The sequence below is a fragment of the Ovis aries genome, chromosome 14 (assembly GCF_016772045.2).
Source record: "Ovis aries strain OAR_USU_Benz2616 breed Rambouillet chromosome 14, ARS-UI_Ramb_v3.0, whole genome shotgun sequence".
Classification (NCBI taxonomy): Eukaryota; Metazoa; Chordata; class Mammalia; order Artiodactyla; family Bovidae; genus Ovis; species Ovis aries.
In genome coordinates, this window is record NC_056067.1 from 17,313,476 (window position 1) to 17,334,120 (window position 20,645).

General features: G+C 44.8%; 1 long non-coding RNA gene across 2 annotated transcripts in view; it reads left to right on the forward strand.

Moving 5' to 3' along the window:
- The window catches only part of LOC114117874 (uncharacterized), a 65,626-nt gene extending 45,422 nt beyond the window's left edge, over positions 1-20,204 (forward strand). Inside the window, exons 2-3 of one of the 2 annotated variants that reach the window (XR_009596156.1) lie at positions 8,363-8,551; positions 17,809-20,204. This is a non-coding gene — a long non-coding RNA (uncharacterized LOC114117874). The other variant, XR_009596157.1, reaches the window with a different exon arrangement.
- The last annotated feature ends 441 nt before the right edge of the window (positions 20,205-20,645 follow it).

Here is a 20,645-nt window from a genome sequence, read left to right on the forward strand (position 1 = left end):
CTTAAATTTTTTTTTACCTGACCTTGGGTAGTTTCCTCCAAGCATACACTTTTCAGTCCTCAGCTGAATGCTTATAGAGGACCATCTTCTGGTCTCTGGATCTCTCTCACTGTGCAGCACACCCTTGTCCAGGACTCTCCTCTGTAAACTCTAGCTGCCTACATCTCCAGCACTTAGCTTCAGCCACTCAGCTCCACGAGTCCACCAGGCTTCACCTGAGTTGCCCTCTTCCTGCTGTGGAGGTTCCTCTTCCTGGAACCTCCCTTGTGTATCATTTGGCTTAGGGCTCATCTCATTGGTGTCCTTTTCCTCAAAGACCATTGTTTTTATTGGCTGATGTCCAGTGTCTTCCATCCTATTATTTCATATATTTTGCTCTCCCCCCCGCCCGCCGCTTTTTTTTTTTTTTTGGTTGTTTTAGATGGGAGGGCAAGTCAAGTTCCTGTTACTTGGTATTGGCCAGAAGTAGGAATCTGGCATTTACTCTCATTTTAGTGGTGTTTTAGTCAGAGAAAATAATGCATGCCGTCATTCCACCATATTGACCCAGAAGCACATTACACCTTGTTTGAAAGATACTGTTTCTTGTGGTTTTGGAATCTCTGTTAATAGGAACTTGTGGCCTTATAATTATTCATTCAAATTCATAATCTCTAAATGGATTCCCTGAAGAGTGGATGACTGTCTCTCAGTTGTTCTGGAATTATCTCAACTGGAGCTCTGTGAAGGTTTGATAAATGAATGAGTGAGGGGATGATGTTCTTACTGGTAAGGCCATGAATATGAGTCAAGACTGAACGTAAGCGTACTTATAGTTAAGGCTTTGTAGGGAAAATAGTTTACCCTTCAAGACATTATTCTTTCAGGCTACAGCTTTTTTGGAGCTGTTAACATTAGCACTTTTGTGGCAGGAAACACTTCTTTAAAAATGCTGTCACAGATTGTTCTGGTAGAATGTGTCTGCACATTTGGGGGAATTTTATTTGTGGCCATTTATCCTGATCATTTTCTAATCTGATCTCAGTGTGAAAATTATTGTGGGATAACAGAAAAATATATCTTTCCAATTCTCTAGTCTCTTGTTTTATTTTTGTGTAATAACAATTTAATCCTTTGAAGAACCCTTCAGGTTCAATGTATAATTAAAAAGACAAATGGACCTCAAAGGCCAAATTTCCTCAACGTTTTCTTTTTCTAGAGAGTGTGGAACTGTATTATATATTCATGAAATCTTTCAAAGATTCAGAAGCTAAGATATTTGAGCATGTTAATCAAAGCATGTTACTTACTAATCCCTTGCCCTATAAAAGCAGCATGGCATAGTGGTCTCATATACCGTGGAGCCTAATTGCCTGTGTACAGCCTCATCTCTTACTAGTGGTGTGACTTGGGCAAATAACTCAATTCCTCTGAGCCTCAGTTTTCTCATCTGAAAAGTAGGATAACAACAGTACTTTCTCAGGTTGTTTTGAAAATTAAATTGGACACAGATGTATAGAACAGTCTTTTGGACTCCGTGGAAGAAGGCGAGGGTGGGATGATTTGAGAGAATAGCATTGAAACATGTATATTATATGTGAAACAGATCACCAGTCCAGGCTCGATGCATGATACAGGGTGGTGCTCAGGGCTGGTGCACTGGGATGACCCAGAGGGATGGGATGGGGAGGGAGGTGGGAGGGGGGTTCAGGATGGGGAACACATGTACACCCGTGGCTGATTCATGACAATGTATGGCAAAACCACTACAATATTGTAAAGTAATTAGCCTCCAATTAAAATAAAAATAATAATAAATTGGTTATTGCTTATGAAATACTTTAAATGGTGCCTGATGTATGGTAAGTACTATGTAAACATTTTTGTTGTTTTCGTTTAGTCACTAAGTTATGTCCGACTCTTTTAGACACTATGGACTATAGCCCACCAGGCTCTTCTGTCCATGGGATTTCCCAGGCAAGAATACTGGAATGGGTTGTCATTTCCTTCTCCAAAGAATCCTCTTGACCCAGGGATCAAACCCACACTTCCAGCATTGCAGGAAGATTCTTTGCTTCTGAGCCACTGGAGAAGCCCATATAAGCATTAGTAAATTAAAATAAGATAAAATTAAGTGAAATAGAATAAAATAAAGGTAGAGCTTTATTCCATCTTTCAGTATTTTATCTAATCTGCCTTTCCCAAGAAGTAAATATTCTATTCTCTGTTTTATGAAAATATTTCCTTCAGCAGGCTTCATTTTTGGAAAACAGTTGAATATTGAGGGAAAAGAACCTTTCCTAATTTCCTCTTATAGATCTTTTATGCAGCCATGATTCCTGTCTCCCTGCCTTTCTCACTGGGTCATGTTCAGTAGGATTTTTCCTTGGTACCTTTAATAGCAACCTTCAGTTTTCCTCAATTCTACTTAAAACTCTGCTCTGAAGCACCCCCTTCTCATCACCAAGTTAATACTAGGAATCATCCATCATACCATTCTGCATCTACTCTCACCTTTGTTATGTAGCTAATGCCCGGGATACCTTCAGTTCACTCCAGTCGCTCAGTCATGTCTGACCCCTTATAACCCCACGGACTGCAGCACGCCAGGCTTCCCTGTCCATCACCAACTTCCGGAGCTTGCTCAAACTCATGTCCATCGAGTTGGTGATACCATCTGACCATCTCATCCTCTGTTATCCCCTTCTCCTCCTGCCTTCAATCTTTCCCAGAATCAGGGTCTTTTCCAGTGAGTCAGTTCTTCACATCAGGTGGCCAAAGGATTGGAGTTTCAGCTTTAGCATCAGTCCTTCCAATGAATATTCAGGATACCTTAACACCATAAATATATTTTCCAACTGTGGAGTTCTTCCTAATTTAACATTTTATTTTCTATAGTGTTCCAATTTCACAGGTATCTAAGGCTTGCAGAATTATTTCAAGTTGTTAAAGAATTACTTTTGACTTATCATTCCTTTTCCATTTTTAACTTATTTGGTGGTGGTTTAGTGGCTAAGTCATGTCTGACTTTGTGACATCACAGACTGTAGCCTGCCAGGCTCCTCTGTCCGTGCAATTTCCCAGACAAGAATACTGGAGTGGGTTGCCATTTCCTTTTCCAGGGATTTTCTGGACCCAGTGATCGAACCTGCCTGCATTGTAGGAAGTTTCTTTACCCCTGATTTATTTTGATATTGCATTAATTTGTAATTTATATTATATATTTTATATTAAAAAGTTTATTACTTTCACTTCAGTTGCTCAGTCATGTCCAACTCTTTGCAACCCCATGAACAGCAGCACGCCAGGCCTCCCTGTCCATCACCAACTCCCTGAGTCCACCCAAACCCATGTCCATTGAGTCAGTGATGCCATCCAACCATCTCATCCTCTGTCGTCCCCTTTTCCTCCTGCCCTCAATGTTTCCCAGCATTTTCAAATGAGTCAGCTCTCACATCAGGTAGCCAAAGTATTGGAGTTTCAGCTTCAGCATCAGTCCTTCCAATGAACACCCAAGACTGATCTCCTTTAGAATGGACTGGTTGGATCTCCTTGCAGTCCAAGGGACGCTCAAGAGTCTTCTCCAATACCACAGTTTAAAATCATCAATTCTTCGGCACTCAGCTTTCTTCACAGTCCAACTCACATCAATACTACTGGTAAAACCATAGCCTTGACTAGATGGACCTTTGTTGGCAAAGTAATGTCTCTGCTTTTGAATATGCTATCTAGGTTGGTCATAACTTTCCTTCCAAGGAGTAAGCGTCTTTTAATTTCATGGCAGCAATCACCATCTGCAGTGATTCTGGAGCCCTCAAAAATAAAGTCTGACACTGTTTCCACTGTTTCCCCATCTATTTCCCATCAAGTGATGGGACCCGATGCCATGATCTTAGTTTTCTGAATGTTGAGCTTTAAGCCAACTTTTTCACTCTCCTCTTTCACTTTCATCAAGAGGCTTTTTAGTTCCTCTTCACTTTCTGCCATAAGGATGATGTCATCTGCATATCTGAGTTTATTGATATTTCTCCTGGCAATCTTGATTCCAGCTTGTGCTTCCTCCAGCCCAGTGTTTCTCATGATGTACTCTGCATATAAGTTAAATAAGCAGAGTGACAATATACAGCCTTGATGTGTTCCTTTTCCTATTTGGAACCAATCTATTATTCCATGTCCAATTCTAACTGTTGCTTCCTGACCTGCATGTAGGTTTCTCAAGAGGCAGATCAGGTGGTCTGGTATTCCCATCTCTTTCAGAATTTTCCACAGTTTATTGTGATCCACGCAGTCAAAGGCTTTGGCATAGTCAATAAAGCAGAAATAGATGTTTTTCTGGACCTCTCTTGCTTTTTCGATGATCCAGTGGATGTTGGCAATTTGATCTCTGGTTCCTCTGTCTTTGCTAAAACCAGCTTGAACATCTGGAAGTTCATGGTTCACATATTGCTGAAGCCTGGTTTGGAGAATTTTGAGCATTACTTTACTAGCATGTGAGATGAGTACAATTGTGCGGTAGTTTGAGCATTCTTTGGCATTGCCTTTCTTTGGGATTGGAATGAAAATTTACCTTTTCCAGTCCTGTGGGCACTGCTGAGTTTTCCAGATTTGCTGACATATTGAGTGCAGCACTTTCACAGTACCATCTTTTAGGATTTGAAATAGCTCAACTGGAATTCCATCACCTCCACTAGTTTTGTTCACAGTGATGCTTCCTAAGGCCCACCTGACTTCACATTCCAGGATGTCTGGCTCTAGGTGAGTGTGAATGATCACACCTTCATGACAATCTTATAATAATAAAGAATATAATAAAATAATTAAATAATTAAAATGATAATTAAAAGTATTTATTACTTTATTACTTAATATAATAACAGTATGATATTATTATTTAGCATCATCTATCTGCTCATTGCCTTAGCATCTTTTGTCCAGACTACTAGGAAGTTGTCAAGAAAAGCTTAAGCAACAGTAAATGCTTGAGTTTATTTTGTAAATAATGACTTTAATCAGTTTTTTTTGAAAGGCTAGAATTTTTTAAAATTTCTTTTTAATTGGAGGAGAATTGCTTTACAATGGTGTGTTGGTTTTGTGCTATAAAACAGCATGAATCAGCTATAAGTATACATAAGGGCTTTTCTGAAATTTATATTAACCTTTGTCTTTTATTCCATGGTCTCAGTCCTTATAATGCCATCTTTGGGGACTTCTGTGCGCAATGCCATATTCTTGTATTTGTTGCTGGCTGGATATTTGGGGCAAGGGAGGCAGACTCACAAGTAGTTTTCAGAACAATGATGTTTCTAAGACCTAAATATCCTAGTTAGAGGTGCTGTTAGTGCTGCCCAGTCCTGTTCAGCATCAGAAGACCTGACAAGGGGATCTCAAACCATGCTGCTCAAACCTCTGCCTCCCTCCCCACGCTGGGGCTGCCATTGTTCTTGTGTGTTGAAGGCAAAGGCGCTGGGGCTGTCTAGCTAGAGAGCAGGCCGCACTTCATCACATTGCAGCAACCACTTATTATAAGGGTCAGATAGCATGCAGATTAAATAGTCACATTATGACCAGTCCCAATCCCTAAATATATCCTCCTGACTTATTGGATCTGACAGATTGGGTCTGACACGGCCAATGTTGCTGTTAGTACTGAACACAATCATGTGGAAAGAATAAGTGTACATAGAATGATGAAATTCTTGAGTGATTTAGCTTAAAAGTATATATTCTGTTCTGTGTGTGGGTATAGATATACATATCCACACACACACACACACTGGATACACATCCACGCTTGCGTACATAAACTGTCCCCTTGGTGTGCTTTCTGTATTTCATCCAATCTAACTTTGGTAGATCCTGCTGTGGGCCTTCTCTAGACTAATTCTCTAAATATTTAGAGAAATAAGAGGGTCTTTTATGTGTGTAGTAGTAGTTGATTTTGCTGGCTTTCAAAGCATTATCTTTTATAAATCCCTAAGTGTTAGAAGTGGGAAAACCATCTATCTTTTAAATTTAGCAAATAGCATTTATGTGCATATGTGCTTATGCCATCTACACACTTATACTGTAATAGAAATACCATGGAAAAGCAAACCATAAGCTTTTAGCACTGTCAGGCATGAGCTTTTTCCCTCTCATCTCTTCCTGAAGAGATGTTTAGAAGCATGAGAGGCCTCTCTGCCTCTGCATTTATAAGCCGCACCAGAAAAAAAATGTCAATTCTTTTTTAGGCACGGGATCACACTGTAATAAATGTGAATCGAAGCAATTGCTCAAGTGCTTTCTAAGTAGTGGTTCTATCTCTCATCACACACACAGCCTTGTTTTCTTTAGAAAATGCCAATAAAAGCTAATACGAAGGCAGTGCCATTTGCTTGTTTCATGGTTTTACTCGGTATGGAGACCAGTCGGTGAATAGTCTCACTTGGGAGCCGAGAGGGGTGAAGAGAGTTGATTTCCTGCATCTCATGGGGTCTCTGTAGATTTAGAGAGCAGTGTTTTGGGTGTGAGATAGAACTGAAATGGTTTTGCTAGTACAGTGACCTGGGCGTGCTGCTGGAGAAGCGAAATGTGGCCCTTGGGAAGCTGCAGCTTCTCTTCTGTTTGAACGGCTTTGTCCTAGGATGTTTCATGTGGAGGTGTTATATTACCATGGAATAAAATGTCAAATATCTTCACATTCTTGGGCTATAAGCAAATAGGACAGGATTTATGTTTATCAAAACACTTGGTTATTAAATAGGGCACATGGAAGAAAAACAATGCACAGATGTGGGTCTGGAATCAGAATACCTGGTTTGAAATCCTAGCTCCACTTGCTGAGGGAGCTTGGGTTAGTCACTTAACCTCTCTGAGCCTTAGCTTCTTTCTGTGTTAAATTTGGGAAATAATAGCTAACCATATGTTTGTTATATCTGATAATACATCAAAAACAATTCATGAATAATAAGGACTAAACAAATGCTAAATAGTGCCATTTTTATTGTTATCTGTTAAGAATGGATTTTCACAACTAAGATACCTAAAGAAGTAGAGACAACTGAGGAATTCTTTGGCTTAAAGAGATAAATTCCAGTACAACATGAGGTCTTGACAGCCAGACCTAAGGTGACAATCAGAATGTCCCAGCACAGATATATTACCTTGGGCTTCATCTGGGGAAAATGTTTAAAGGTACCAAAATTATTTGGGGCTTTTTTTTTTTCAAATTATAATAAACGAAGTCTTCATTTCCCTCTGCCCTTCCCTCCTGTCTCTTTGCACTGTCTCTTACTCTATGGTCTGTGAATGTATTTCTCTTCTGAGTTTGGCTCTTTTTATAGAACTAGTTGTGAATTCTTCATTCTCTCACATAGACATATGACAGTGGGGGAGGAGGGCATGTGTATTTCCTAAATTTTAGCAAGAAATCTGTCTTGCCGTCTCCATAGAGTGGAAAATTCAGCAAAGAGTCTGTAGGTTTCATTCCCCTTTCAAATCACATTCAGCAGTGTACTCAATGCCCAGTGTATGTCTATCAGACATGTTTATCATGAGTAATGGTGAAGCTTCAGAAGTTTGGGATGGGTGTGGATCTTGTATCCACCAGAGGGAATCTTTAGCCCTTGGGGTGACCTTTGAAGCCAGCTCTGCTATGCTTCACCCACATACGCTTCACTTTGTCAGACAAAGTACCTGGGAATTAATATGTCTCTGGAGCATCCTTAACCAATGACTGTGGAGTATATGGGGATAAATAGCCTGCCCCCTCACCCACCTTGAGCAAGGTAATTCCAAGGCATGTGTTTGGCACCATTTTCCAGTTTCCCTCTGAGGTTACATTGCGGTCACCCACCATGGTAGGTGACTTAGGAATGGCCCCCCTCCCCTGTGTTGTCCATCCACCTTCTCTTCCCTGTCTCCTTCCCTGTCTCCTTCAACTTTCCAGGCTCCCTCTACTTCCCAGTAAACGTGGTTCTCACATCCTTGGCTCTGGGTCTTTTCTGGAGTTTCCAACCTAAGATGGTACACACACTTAAAATACAGAAGGGAATCTGTTAAGCCTGGTTTAGTCTTCACCAAAACCGCTGTGGGTCTCAGGGTGGCTGGGCACACTTTGGCAGACCCCTGCTTCCCCTGAGTTTGGAATTCTGCTCACTCAGAGCTCAGCTAGTCATGGTTGCAGACCTGTCAGGGCTTTGACTGTTGGGGAGGTAGGCATGGACCATAGCCAGCCATTCGCTCACTCAGCCTGCCTTCTGCAGCACAGCCAATTTGTATCGGAGGAGGAAGATTTTAGTAGCAGTGGTCAGGCTTGTAGCATCGAACCTGCTGTGAATGCTGGCTTCTAAGTACAAGTGGGCCTCAAAAATGCTCCTATGCATCTCATCCACTCTCTTTACAGACCCATCAGACAAGCGCTTGACTGTTTTCCCAGTACCAATCAAGCTAAACCAGTCAGCCTACCCACCAGTCCTGCTTCCCAGAAGGTTTTCTATCTAGTGGGGAGAAGAAAAGATTGGTTCCCATGGCCTCTCATTGCAAACCAGCTCATCCTCTGGCAATCTGAGACCAAGACTGCACATTCAGCCAGGTGGGTCTCTTAAAAGCATCCCCTCTCCCATATTCTCCATTTCAGACTCTAATCCCTTTCTTCTTTCTTGTTTTGCTTTATCACCTTTGTGATGCTTTGATGCTCAGCCCACCAGCTGAAGCTATGTGAAATCTGTATCATAGTATATTAGCATTCCAAAAAACATGCAGTCCCTCAGTAGACAGTAAATTTGATTTTGCACAAGTGGTGTCCTTTATACTTTGTTCATAAAGCAATCTCTCAAGTGTATCTGTTTTTTTTTTTTTTTTTTTGAAACACAACACAAATAGTCTGGTGGATAAAAATGGATTGGGTGATGGGTTTTGTGTTCAGCAAAAAAGAACTTGGACAAAGCAGCCATGCTGATGTTCTTATTTACAAAGGTTGCCGTCTGGGAAATTAATGTCTGCTGTTGCTCAGTAATTAGGAAAATTTAGGACCCCTAGTGCTCCAACATCTTGCATTAAAGGTTGTATGTCATCGGTGTTTTCATGAGAATTTGCTGGATTTCTGTCATTAATAACAGGCATAAACCCAGCAAGCAGGAGAATATGCATTACATTTAATCAATTTGCTATTTGTATTCATTATGTACGTCCTCCATTTTGGGTCATGAAAAATTGAAAGACCGTTACAAATAGAAAGAGCATCGTGGATTACAAATGATGTAACAAAAGCATAAGCGCTATTAATTGGTCAATTGTGCTTGTCAGTACATTTAAGGTGATTAAGGCAGAAAGATTAGAAGGGACACGAATATGCTTGGCAGATAGAAGCCCAAGAATCCTAGGACTCTCCCAAGTCCCTCATGCTTAAATGGATGCAGCAAAAATCCAATGGTGTTTATTCCGAGAAATTTATTTTCTAAGTGTTTGTTGTGCCAGAGATTATGCTGAGTGTTGGGAATATAGCAGAAAACAAAATATAAACAACAAAAAATATAAAACAAAACAAATGAAGTCCTTGACCTCAAGGGCTTATATTCCAGTGGGGAGGGGGAAGTCCGAAATAAACAGATGTATAATATCCAATAGTGGTCAGACTTGTAAAGATCACCAGAATGAGAGTAGGGAATTGAGAGAGATGCGTGGTAGGGAGGACAGGCCTCTTTGGGGAAGCGACATTTGAACAGAGGTTTACATGAAGAGAGAAGACAAACCATATGGCTATTTATGGGGAAGAGTGTTTCATTCAGGTGAATTGGCACAACATCCCAACTCCCATTCTGACACTCCAGAAGAAAAGAAAATTCTTGTAATTATTTCTGTTGGCTTGACCCAATGGAATGGCTTCCCAGAGCTACAAAACTCACACAGTCAACCTTCTCACTGTAGCCCCCTTCTATGGTAGCGACTCTGTTACACATAAAATTGATGAGATCATTGACCATCTTAATTGCATCCACCCAAACTCCCTACCCCTTGGAGGAGGGCATGGAACCCACTCCAGTATTCTTGCCTGAAGAATCTCATAGACAGAGGAGCCTGCCGGGCTGCAGTCTCTAGAGTCACAAAGAATCAGACACAACTGAAGTGACTTAGCATGCATGCACACAAACTCCTTACCACGGTGCACAAAGTCCTATGTGATCAGGCTCCCACTTCACATTTCATACCACTCCTTCCTAGCTTGCTAAGCTCTAGCCCCTGGCCTTTCTGCTGCTCAAGCCACCAGCCACTTCCAGCCTATGCCTTTGCATCTCCTTCCCCAATACATTCTGCACTCTCACACTCAGACCTCACCTGCCCGGTGGTCACCGCCCAGAGAAGCCCTCCCTGACCACCAGGCAGAAGTGGACCCCTGGCCCCTCAGTAGGTCAGTGGCCCCTCATTTAGGCCCTCCTGCTTTGTTTTCATCATGACAGTTGTTACCTGCTGCTGCTGCTGCTGCTGCTGCTGCTGCTGCGTCGCTTCAGTCGTGTCCGACTCTGTGCAACCCCATAGACAGCAGCCCACCAGGCTCCCCCGTCCCTGGGATTCTCCAGGCAGGAACACTGGAGTGGGTTGCCATTTCCTTCTCCAATGCATGAAAGTGAAAAGTGGAAGTGAAGTCGCTCAGTCATGTCTAACTCTTAGCGACCCCATGAACTGCAGCCCACCAGGCTCCTCTGTCCATGGGATTTGCCAGGCAAGAGCACTGGAGTGGGGTGCCATTGCCTTCTCCGGTTGTTACCTGAATTGCATGCTATTCACTTCTGTCTAGTTCCCGCAGCTGAATATGAACTCCCGGAGATCAGATTCAAGCTGCCTGTTTTCATCACTGTTTCCCAGTGCTTAGGGCACTGCCCAGAGCCAAGAAGAGGCTCAAATGCCTGAGACAAATGAAGAAACACATGACTCGACCAGTCCATCAGTCAGCTAACCAGCCAAAATGAGGCCAAAAACTGACAGTTCAGCTGCTTGCTTTTGAATTCAGGTAGCTACTTCAAAATTTTGCCTGAAAGCCACATGGAAGAAATGGGTGTTTATTCTGAGTAGCGTTCTCTACAGTTTTGGGTGAATGAAAGTAATTAGGTACTATTGATATTTGTGCTGCTTGGCTTTATATGTCTAGGATCTATTGCTGTGCCTTTTTAAATGACTTAATAATTCTTTTCAATATGTTGACTCATTTTTATAGGCTAAATGCTATGTCATTGTCTTTGAGTGTTTGCAAGTAATGGAATGTGACCCAGAGTGAACCATGACACATTAGTATGACAGCAATCCTGCCTCTTTAGAATTGATGACCCTAAGACACCTTGCTTAATAATAGCATCTGGGAAATACATCAGAAGAGGTGGTATTGTGGTGGTATCAGGATTCCAGCTTCCATTTGGGATATAATTCACAGCAGACTTGTGAATGCTTGTCATGTACCAGACTCTGTGGCAGGTGCTGGGGTACCAGGTGAAGGAGGTAGTGTTGCTACCAGAATGAGCTGATGTCAACCACAGATGTTCTAAACCCACCTGCATGTTATAGTCCCCTAGGGAACTATGGTGTATACCTTGGCCAAGCTGCCTCCCAGGCTAATTGAATCAGAACTTCCAATTCTGTGGCTGGGGGCTTACACACCCATATATTTTTAAGCCCCAAGTTCTGGGCAGACAGAATTGAAACCCACTGATCTAGAAGAAGGATGAATGCATAAGGAAAGAACCACAGGCAATGGGACAAGGGTCATAGTAACACCTGGTGTCTGTGCACCAGAAAATGGCAATTATTTCTCTGTGGTGCATAACTCCAACTCAGAAATGTTTTTGAGGGTCAAGAGGCTAGATGACCTGGTATCATACAATACATAAATGTTGCATGTGTTCACTCCTTCCCCCACCAAACTGATAAAAAGTGGCAGATACCATTTGTCAAATGATTATTTTTTCTACATAGGCTCAAATAAGTGATTTTATTTTTCTATGTAAGCCAAGAATTGGATAAAGTATCTTTAATCAAATAAAGAAGCAGCATCTTTCCTAACTGGTAGACATGAGAGAAAGGAAAATATGAGAATCCACAGGGTAACCATCAAAGGGAAGAAATTAACACGTCCTCTAAAATTATTTTAAAGGGTCAGAATTTCCTGAATTGTGGTGGTGGAGGTGATCTGAAACTCCCTCAGACTACCTGTGCCTTTGATAGAGGGCATTAAACTGTTTAGACTGAGGGGGGAAAGCAAATCTTTCTAGGTAATTAATGGAGGTTTATGTTATTCAGCTGAAGATCAAGCTTTGCTTTTTTCTCCCTGAATATAGATGAAAAGAACAGGAAAGTGAGGATAATTTTTAAAAGGCTAAATTGTTGTTCAGAGTGGCACTTTTGACTGCGTTGGTAAAATATTTCTGTCTGATGTCTAAGTGATAAACTGAGTTTTGTTTTTTTTTTTAAAGCAATCTTTGCAATCCACTAGGCTTTTCACAGGTCTTCCCAGGTGGCTCAGTGGTAAAGCATCCACCTGCAATGCAGGAGACAAGGGTTTGGTCCCTGGGTTGGGAATATCCCCTAGAGAAGGAAATGGCAACCCACTCCAGTATTCTTGCCTGGGAAATTCCATGGACAGAGGAACATGGCAGCTATAGTTCATTGGGTCTCAAGAGTTGAACATGACTTAGCAGCTGAGCATGAGGCCCTTCAAAAAAGTAAACCAGCATGTTCTAAGAAAGTCTGTAAGCAGAGTGTCTAAGCCTCCCTGTTAGGCCCTCCTTCCTCTAGCACAGTCTCTGCTCCTCTGCTCATCAGGAAGACACAAGTTTCCATCAAAGCATAAGTTCAGATGCCACCTGACACTGGGAAGAATGCCCTCCTCCCCATATCCATCCCCAGACTCTGCTTCCTTGGATATTGTGGTGACCAACAATTGACGATCTTCAGAAATGCTCACAGTTTCAGAGAAGCCCTTAACTTGATTATTTAAAGAAACAGACACTTTACAAAGTAGAGCTAGGACCTAGGAGAGCAGCAGGAAAGAAGCCAGGAGCATCCGGCAGCCTCTTACCCAGAACAAAGGTGACCAATGACCCCAGATGGAGAGAATCCTGGTCCCTTAGCAGTGACTCCCCGAGGACACACTTCTTCCTGCACAGCGGCAGTTCTTAGTCCTGGCTGCACACTGCAGTCACCTGGGGAGGGGAGCCAGAAAAATGCTGATGCCTGAGCCCCCTGCCCAGTGATCCATGGGGGAGGACAGTGGGGGTAGGTGCATTTAGAAAAGCTCCCAGGGGATTCTAAGTAGCATTCAGGATTGGGAACCACTGATATAGTCCCAGATTAGTGACCAAAATGGGTAATCAGGGAAGTAACGTTGGTGGCACACTCTGCCAAGCTCAAGGTCGTAGCATGTCCCGGGGTCAGCAAAGGGCAAGGACGGATTGTGAAGGGAGAAGCTTTAGCAGGAAATGTTAAAGACATCTGTATTGGAGCAGACGTCCCCTTCCTTCTGTGACTTCCTGACTGCTTCTCGCTCTGCAGAAACCGCATCGAGCAGGAGAGACATCACTGTCAGATAAATGCCTGGCTTTCAGGTCCCTCCTGGAGTTAATGACATTATGGTGAGAAAAAAACACTTGCAAATGAAGTCAGTACTTGAGAGAGGGTCAGGGGCTGGGCAATAGCAGGCCTGGGCAGCTCCACCTCAGAGGAGGGGCAGTGAGGGAGGTCTGTGCTAAGGTCAAGGGCAGTTGAGAGACCACAGGCTGGTGCTGGCCAGGGCTCCCAGGTACAAAGACTCCAGAAACCTCTGCCAGGTGGTTCACACCGTCATCGCCCGCAGTGTTCCCTGGAGGCAACAGAGTGGGGTGGGGAGCAGGATGGGAAGGGGAGGAAGCCAAACCAGTTTGGTGTAATCCAAAGCAGTTGAGGTGAAATCCCAGATGCAGCCTGGTCACAAGAGGGGCCTAGGCACAGATGGCATCTCCAGGTTTGTCCAGCCTTGGGATAGAGGATGCGAGGCTTGTTTGTTTTCACAGGGACTGGACATTGGCTAACGGCCACCTTGGGTGCTTCAGGCTCTCTGCAGAAGGGATGCAGCTCTAAGGCACAAGGACCGTCCCCTGAAGGTCACAGGTGGGAAAAGAGCCTATACAAGCTGGGAGATGGGTGCACAGTTGATTAGGGGACCTGGGAGGTCTGGCCTGGAACTGACAGCATTTGCTACACAGGCTACAGCAATGTCTCCTAAATCCACTAGCTTAGTGCCCTGTATGTCTATCACCAAACAATAGAGCATATTTCTTTATTTTAACTGGTCTTTATTGGAGTACAGTTGTTTTACAATACAGAGCGTATTTCTACGTTTTCCTCTTCTGATTCGCCAGATCTCCTCTCAATGCCTTTCTCTTGCTTATTGCCTATTCCCTTGCTGTCTTTGTTTTGTGGCTCTCATTGCCACCAGGGTGGAAATTCTAGAAGGGGAGGAGGAGAATGTGACTAAGGCAAATGGGACAAGGAGGCCACTTAAACTTGTTCCTTAGTTAGGATGCTCCTGGGAGCCAGAGACCAGATGTCCAGCCAAGGGGCTTCATAATGGAAGACCTCCTCACACATGAAGAAGCCTGGCAGCAGGTGACCCAGTTTGACCCAGGTGTTCAACAGTGTCAGGGCTCTTAGTAAGAGTGTGATACTGTGATTTATATGCAGAAATATGTTATTTGGTCCTGTTTCCTGCACAGAGTTCCTAAAACTCTTGGAATCTCCCAAGAAATAAGAGCAATAGAGATGCCTTGTTATGTTAGTGAGGACAGAGGCTGGTTGCCAGGAGAACTACAGCCCAAACCCCCATCCCCACTCCTAACCTCCTAGGAGGGCAGAGAGTCTGGAGATGGAGTGCAGTCTCCAAGGGTCAATGAATTAATCAACCTTGCCTACGTGATGAAGCCTCCATAAAAACCTGCAAGGTTGGGGTTCAGAGAGCGAGCACATGGAAATTTGGAGAGAGTATTGTGCCTGGAGAGGGTTTGGAAGTCCCCTGCCCTTTCTCAGCCTTGCCCTATGCATCTCTTCTGTCTGACTGTTCCTGTATTTTATCCTTTTATAATAAACCTGTAATCTAGTAAGTAAACTCTTTTTTTCCTGAGTTTTTTGAGCCACTCCAGCAAATTAATGGAATCAAAGCAGGGGGTTGTTGGAACCTCTGACCTACAGGCAGTCGAGAGCAAGCTGGGCTGTGACTGGCATCTGAAGTGGGATGTGAGGCAGCCTTGGAGGATGGAAACCTTAACCTATGGGATCTGATGCAGCATCAGGAATTATGGGACACATGGCTGGTGTCAGAGTATTGCTTGATGATGTGGGAAACACCCGGCTTCCCCAGTGGCTCAGCGGTAAAGAATCCGCTTGCAGTACAGGAGACTCAGGGGTTGCAGGTTTGATCCCTGGGTCAGGAAGATCCCCTGGAGGAGGGCGTGGTAACCCACTCCAATATTCATGCCTGGAAAATCCCATGGCAGAGGAGAATGGCAAGCTACAGTCCTTGGGGTCGCAAAGAGTCAGGCATGACTAAAGTGATTTAGCATGCATGTACATGTGGGAAACCCCCACACCCACTGGGTCTGGGCACAGAATTGTAACGGCTGCTCTGCCACCCACTTGGCCTTCCCTCCATCGTGGTGGCAGCATGGCTGCAGTCGTCTCTGGCATCATGTCTATTGACTTTAAAAAATGCACCACATGGGAGTTGCAAGTTGAGTTTTACTGGGGGCAAAATGAGGCCTGCAGCCCAGGAGACAGCACTCAGATAGCTCTGCGAGACTGCTCCAAAGAGTCCAGGAACCTGTCAGTATATGTATGATACTGGGGAAGAGGCTCTGTGCTTAGGTGCTCAGTCGTGTCTGACTCTTTGCGACCCCATGGACTATAGCCCGCCAGGCTCCTCTGTCCATGGAGTTCTCCAGGCAAGAATACTGGTGTGGGTTGCCATGCCCTCCTCCAGGGGATCTTCCTGACTCAGGAACCGAACCCAGGTCTCCGGCACTGCAGGCAGATTCTTTACCATCTGAGCCACCAGGGAAGTCCAAGAATATTGAAGTGGGTAGCCTGTCCTTTCTCCAGGGGCTCTTCCTGACCCAGGAATTGAACCAGGGTCTCCTGCATCGCAGGCGGATTATTTACCAGCTGAGCCACCAGGAGAAGAGGGAGTACCTGCAATCAAGCACATATTTTTCCAGAAGGTTTCTACTTGTCTTGTGAAGCTTTTCCTAGGCACGAGGAGCAGTCTTCACCATGAAGCATTTTGGTACTTCTCTAGAATATATTTCCCAAAGATATAAGATTTGGGCTCATAAAATCAGCTCCTGAAAATACCTATCTGAAGTCCCCCCTGCCCCACCCACCCACCCCAAGGAGCACGGAGTGCCTCATTTCTGCCATCCACCCTGAACTCCTTTGGGGGGTTTGAAAGTCAGCAGCCGCAGCAGCACATGATTTAATCCAGGTGAAGTGTTGGTCAGGACGATGTCGTTCTCCTGTGACTTAGCCTTAGGAGAACTGAAAGAAATGAGTATCTGCCTGCCCGTTGCTGGAGGAGGAGGGAGCTGGTCATTCTCCGCTCTCTTTGTATTCGTCCTCTGCCGTGCACTCCCAGCTTCATGCCCTTGGAGGCTGATGCCCACAGATTTCATCACCAGGCTCTGCCCTTGGCATCTGAGTGGGTTCATCCTGTGGGAGGCACCAGGAAGAGACGGGAGGGAGCAGGAAGAGAAATGGGGCTTTTCTTCCTTCCACTCCATCCCTGCCAGGCCCCAGTGTGCCCTGACTGCCCTTCCCTACTGAAGGCCAAGGGCAGGAAGACACTGCCTTTGGTGGCCTCCTGAGGTGCTGGTTCCACCTTTTGCACTTAGATCTACAGTCCAGTTTTAAGTGGCTTTTCCTCCTGCTTTTTATTTTGAAAGTTTTCAAATCTACTGAAAAGTTTAGAATAACTTAATAAACACTCTTGCCCTTCAGCTAGATTCCCCAGTGGTTAATGTTATATCGCATTTTCCTTATGTCTTTCAATATATAGATATGGATATAAATAGATGGAGATGTACATATAGACAGATAATGCATTGAGCTGTGCAATTTTGGATTTTGCTGAACAATTTGAATGTTGTAAACATCTTAACATTTCACTCCCAAACACTTTGGCACGTGTCTCCTAAGGATAAAGACGTTAACACATCCCTTAGATGTTAGCTAACACATTAATTAATGAATTAACTAACATTAATTCAATAATATCACCCAATTATTTGTCTTTTCCTTAAGAAAAATACTTTCTTAATAATCCTTTCATTTAATAGTGCTTTGCAGCTGATAAAGCACTTCCACTAACTATTTCATTTCATACCCAGAGTCACCGTCTGAAGCAACTGTTATCATCCCCATCTTAGAGGCAAAAATAAATAAATAAGAATCAGAGAGGCTAATGACCTACCAAAGGTCACACAGCGTGAGTGGGATTCAAGTGTAGGCCTTCCAACTCCAAATTCCACACACTTTCCATGACATTATACCTCATTTTGGACGGAGTTTAGAAAAAGTCCATTTTTCTAGAACTTATGCCCCAAAACATTTCCCTTATTCCCTCCCCTCAAAAAACCTTCTCATTCACCAAAAATAGTGAGGATGCCTTTCTCCAGCTTCAAATAACAATACTTTAAAATGTGCTGGTATGGCCTCTGCTTGATATGGAAAAAACGTTAGGCAACACGTTTGAACAATGCATTTAATTTAAGCTAGCATGATTGATTACATTTCTTAACTGCATTATGTCTGATTCACCCCTTCCTTCCCTGGGTACAGGGTGAAAGAAAGCTTCTATCCTGGATAAGGAGAGCCTGGTTTATACTGCTCATGAAGCAGGGCAGGGCACGTGTCCTTGACACCAAGCCAAGACAGAATCTCGGACTCCCTGCTACCAGATCGCTTCCTGAGGACCTCTCCAATCAGGCCTTTTCTCTCCTTTGTGATTGTCACTGCACTGCTCTAAGCCACCTCACCTCCAGCTGGGAGACTGCAGCAGCCCCTCACCTCATCTACCCTCCATCTGCCTTCCCCTCCCCACCGCCCCTCCACTCCCAGGCTCACCAGTAATGTTTGCTACCCTGAGAATAAAGCACAAAAGCCTGCGCTGTCCCGCCTCCTGGCTTGGGCTCCCACTGACCTCGCTGCCTCATCTCCTACCAGGTACCACTCCCCACCCCTAGTTCATGCCAGGTCAGCCTTGTTTCCCTCAAACAAGCCTGCCCACGGTCTGTCCCCCTGCTTTTTTCTCTCTGCCTGCAATGCGTCCCCATTTCCACCTCCAGCTGCCCAACTGTGCATCCCTCAAACCTCACCCTTCAACCTTAAAGACCCAGCTCTAAGCCCCACAGCTAGATCCCCCCCAGATGCCTGCATCACATCCTATGCTTTTCCTGCAAGGATCCTACCATCTTCACGTAATAAGTGTCCAACAAATTGGTCAGTGATCGAATCCTCCCAGTTTCTCTCGAGAAAGTAGTGAGGTCCATGGGACAAATTGAGAGAGTAGTATTTACATATATTCACTACCATGTGTAAAATAGATAGTTAGTGGGCAGTCATTGTATAATGCAGGGAGATCAGATTAGTGTTCTTTGATGACAGAGAGGAGAGGGATGGGGGCTGGTAGGAGGAAGGCTCAAGAGGGAGCATATATATATATATATATTTTATGTATAGCTGATTGCTGTTTTGGTATGGCAGAAGCCAACACAACATTGTAAAGCAGTTATCCTCCAATTAAAAGTATAAAAAAGAGGGGCTTTCCTGATGGTCCAGTGGGTAAGAATCTGCCTTGCAATGCAAGAGACAGCGGTTCAGTCCTTGGTCCAGGAAGATCCCCATGCCACAGAGCAACAAAGCCCATCAGCCACAACTGCTGAGCCTGAGCTCTGGAGTCCAGGAGCCACAACTCCTCAAGCCCGTGGGCCTACAGCCTGTGCTCCGCAACGAGAGATGCCACCGCAATGAGAAGCCCGTGCACCACAACTAGAGAGCAGCCCCCTCTAGAGACAGCGCAACAGTGAAGACCCAGAACGACCAAAAATGAAAAAATTAATAAATCTTTGGAAAGACAGTAGTGAGACCCAGGCAGGAGAGGTAATACCTAAAGGCGGTGTCAGAGCCCAGGGGAGCCCCAGCCTTTCTCACCCAAAGCCAGGGCCCTCGCTGCCCAGGAGGGAGTCCCTCCTGCTGTGTCCCAGCTCCTCTTCTGGGAGCAGTCCACTTGCCCTGCCATCATCCCAGGGCGCGCCCCACTGGAGGGGGATGGGGAACCGCCTCACCGTCTCTTCGCATCTGCTCTTCAAATCACAGATGGTCATTCATGCACTCTTTCAGTCCCTTTATTATTCCTGTTCACTTATTCACCAGATATTTACTGAGTGTACTTATATGTGTGATACTGTGCTATTCATAGGGATACAGGGGTAAGCAAAACAGACTGCTGCCCTCGGGGCGTCACCATGTAGACAGACCAAACTGCAGAAACAGACAGTGGGTGTTAAGTGGTGGCCAGAGGGAGGTACAGGAAGGAATCTAGAGGGCAGAGCGACAGAGGAACAGCGGTTCCCACCCAGCATCAACCCTCCCTCTCTTCTAACAGAACTCTGGCCATTGCGTTCAGCAGTCCACCCCCTCAAACATCCCCTAAGCCTCTGGAGAAACCACCTCAACCCCCAGGCCCCAGGGTGGACCTGACTGGTCCAAGGGTAATTCTACCCCCTTGCCAGGGACAGGCTCAGGAAGTGGCATGTGACCTTCATCAGGCCAATAAGACAAAGGTCTTCCTGCTAGGGAAGACAGGGACCTAGGAAAAAGTCCCTGCTTTAAAGAGAAAGGCCCAAGAAGAGATGCCGGCTCGAAGTGCCACAGCCTCCTGTTCCCAGCCTGAGGGTGAAGCCAGCCCCATGCTTGGCTGAGCAGAGAGGTGGAAGAACCAGGTGCGTGGTGCTAATGAATTGTGAGGGTCCTGGAGCCCTCTGATTTCCTGTCCATGTGAGATTTCCTTTTTTTTTTTTTTTTAATAGTCCATCTAAAGTACCAAACCTGACACAGAGATATGGGCCGTATCTATCAGTACTTCCCTCATTGTCCTGTCCCTAAGTGCTACCATAGTGCCTGGAACACAGTAAAGACTCCATAAATAGGCACAGGGAATGAATGGCCTGTGTAAAGTCAGACTTCTTAGAGCAGACAAGGCTGCCCATGCAAGCGTCAAGTATGAAGTGCTCGTGGGGGTCCCCTCTGGGGGAAGCAGAAGTAGGCAAGAAAGTAGGGGAGGGGAAGAACAGCAGCAGGATCAGACAAAGCCCCCAGGGCAGTTTCCACCTGATACCTCAGGGAACTTGACCCAGGGAGCTGGGCTTTCGTAAGCCCACTCCTCACTCTCTGCCTGGGGACCACTCCAGGGGGACCGAAAACTCAGTCCCTTCAGCTCTCAACTCTCACAGTTAAAGTGGTTCCAGAAGCACAAGAGTGGCACCTGCTGACCACTGGAGGCAAGCGTACAGCGAAGCTAGCCGAAGGGTATGCGGAAGTGATGAGAGGGATTGAAGAGGGTCTGGATATGGTCCAGCAATGGGGGCCACAGGGTAGATAAATGAACAGGCCTAGAG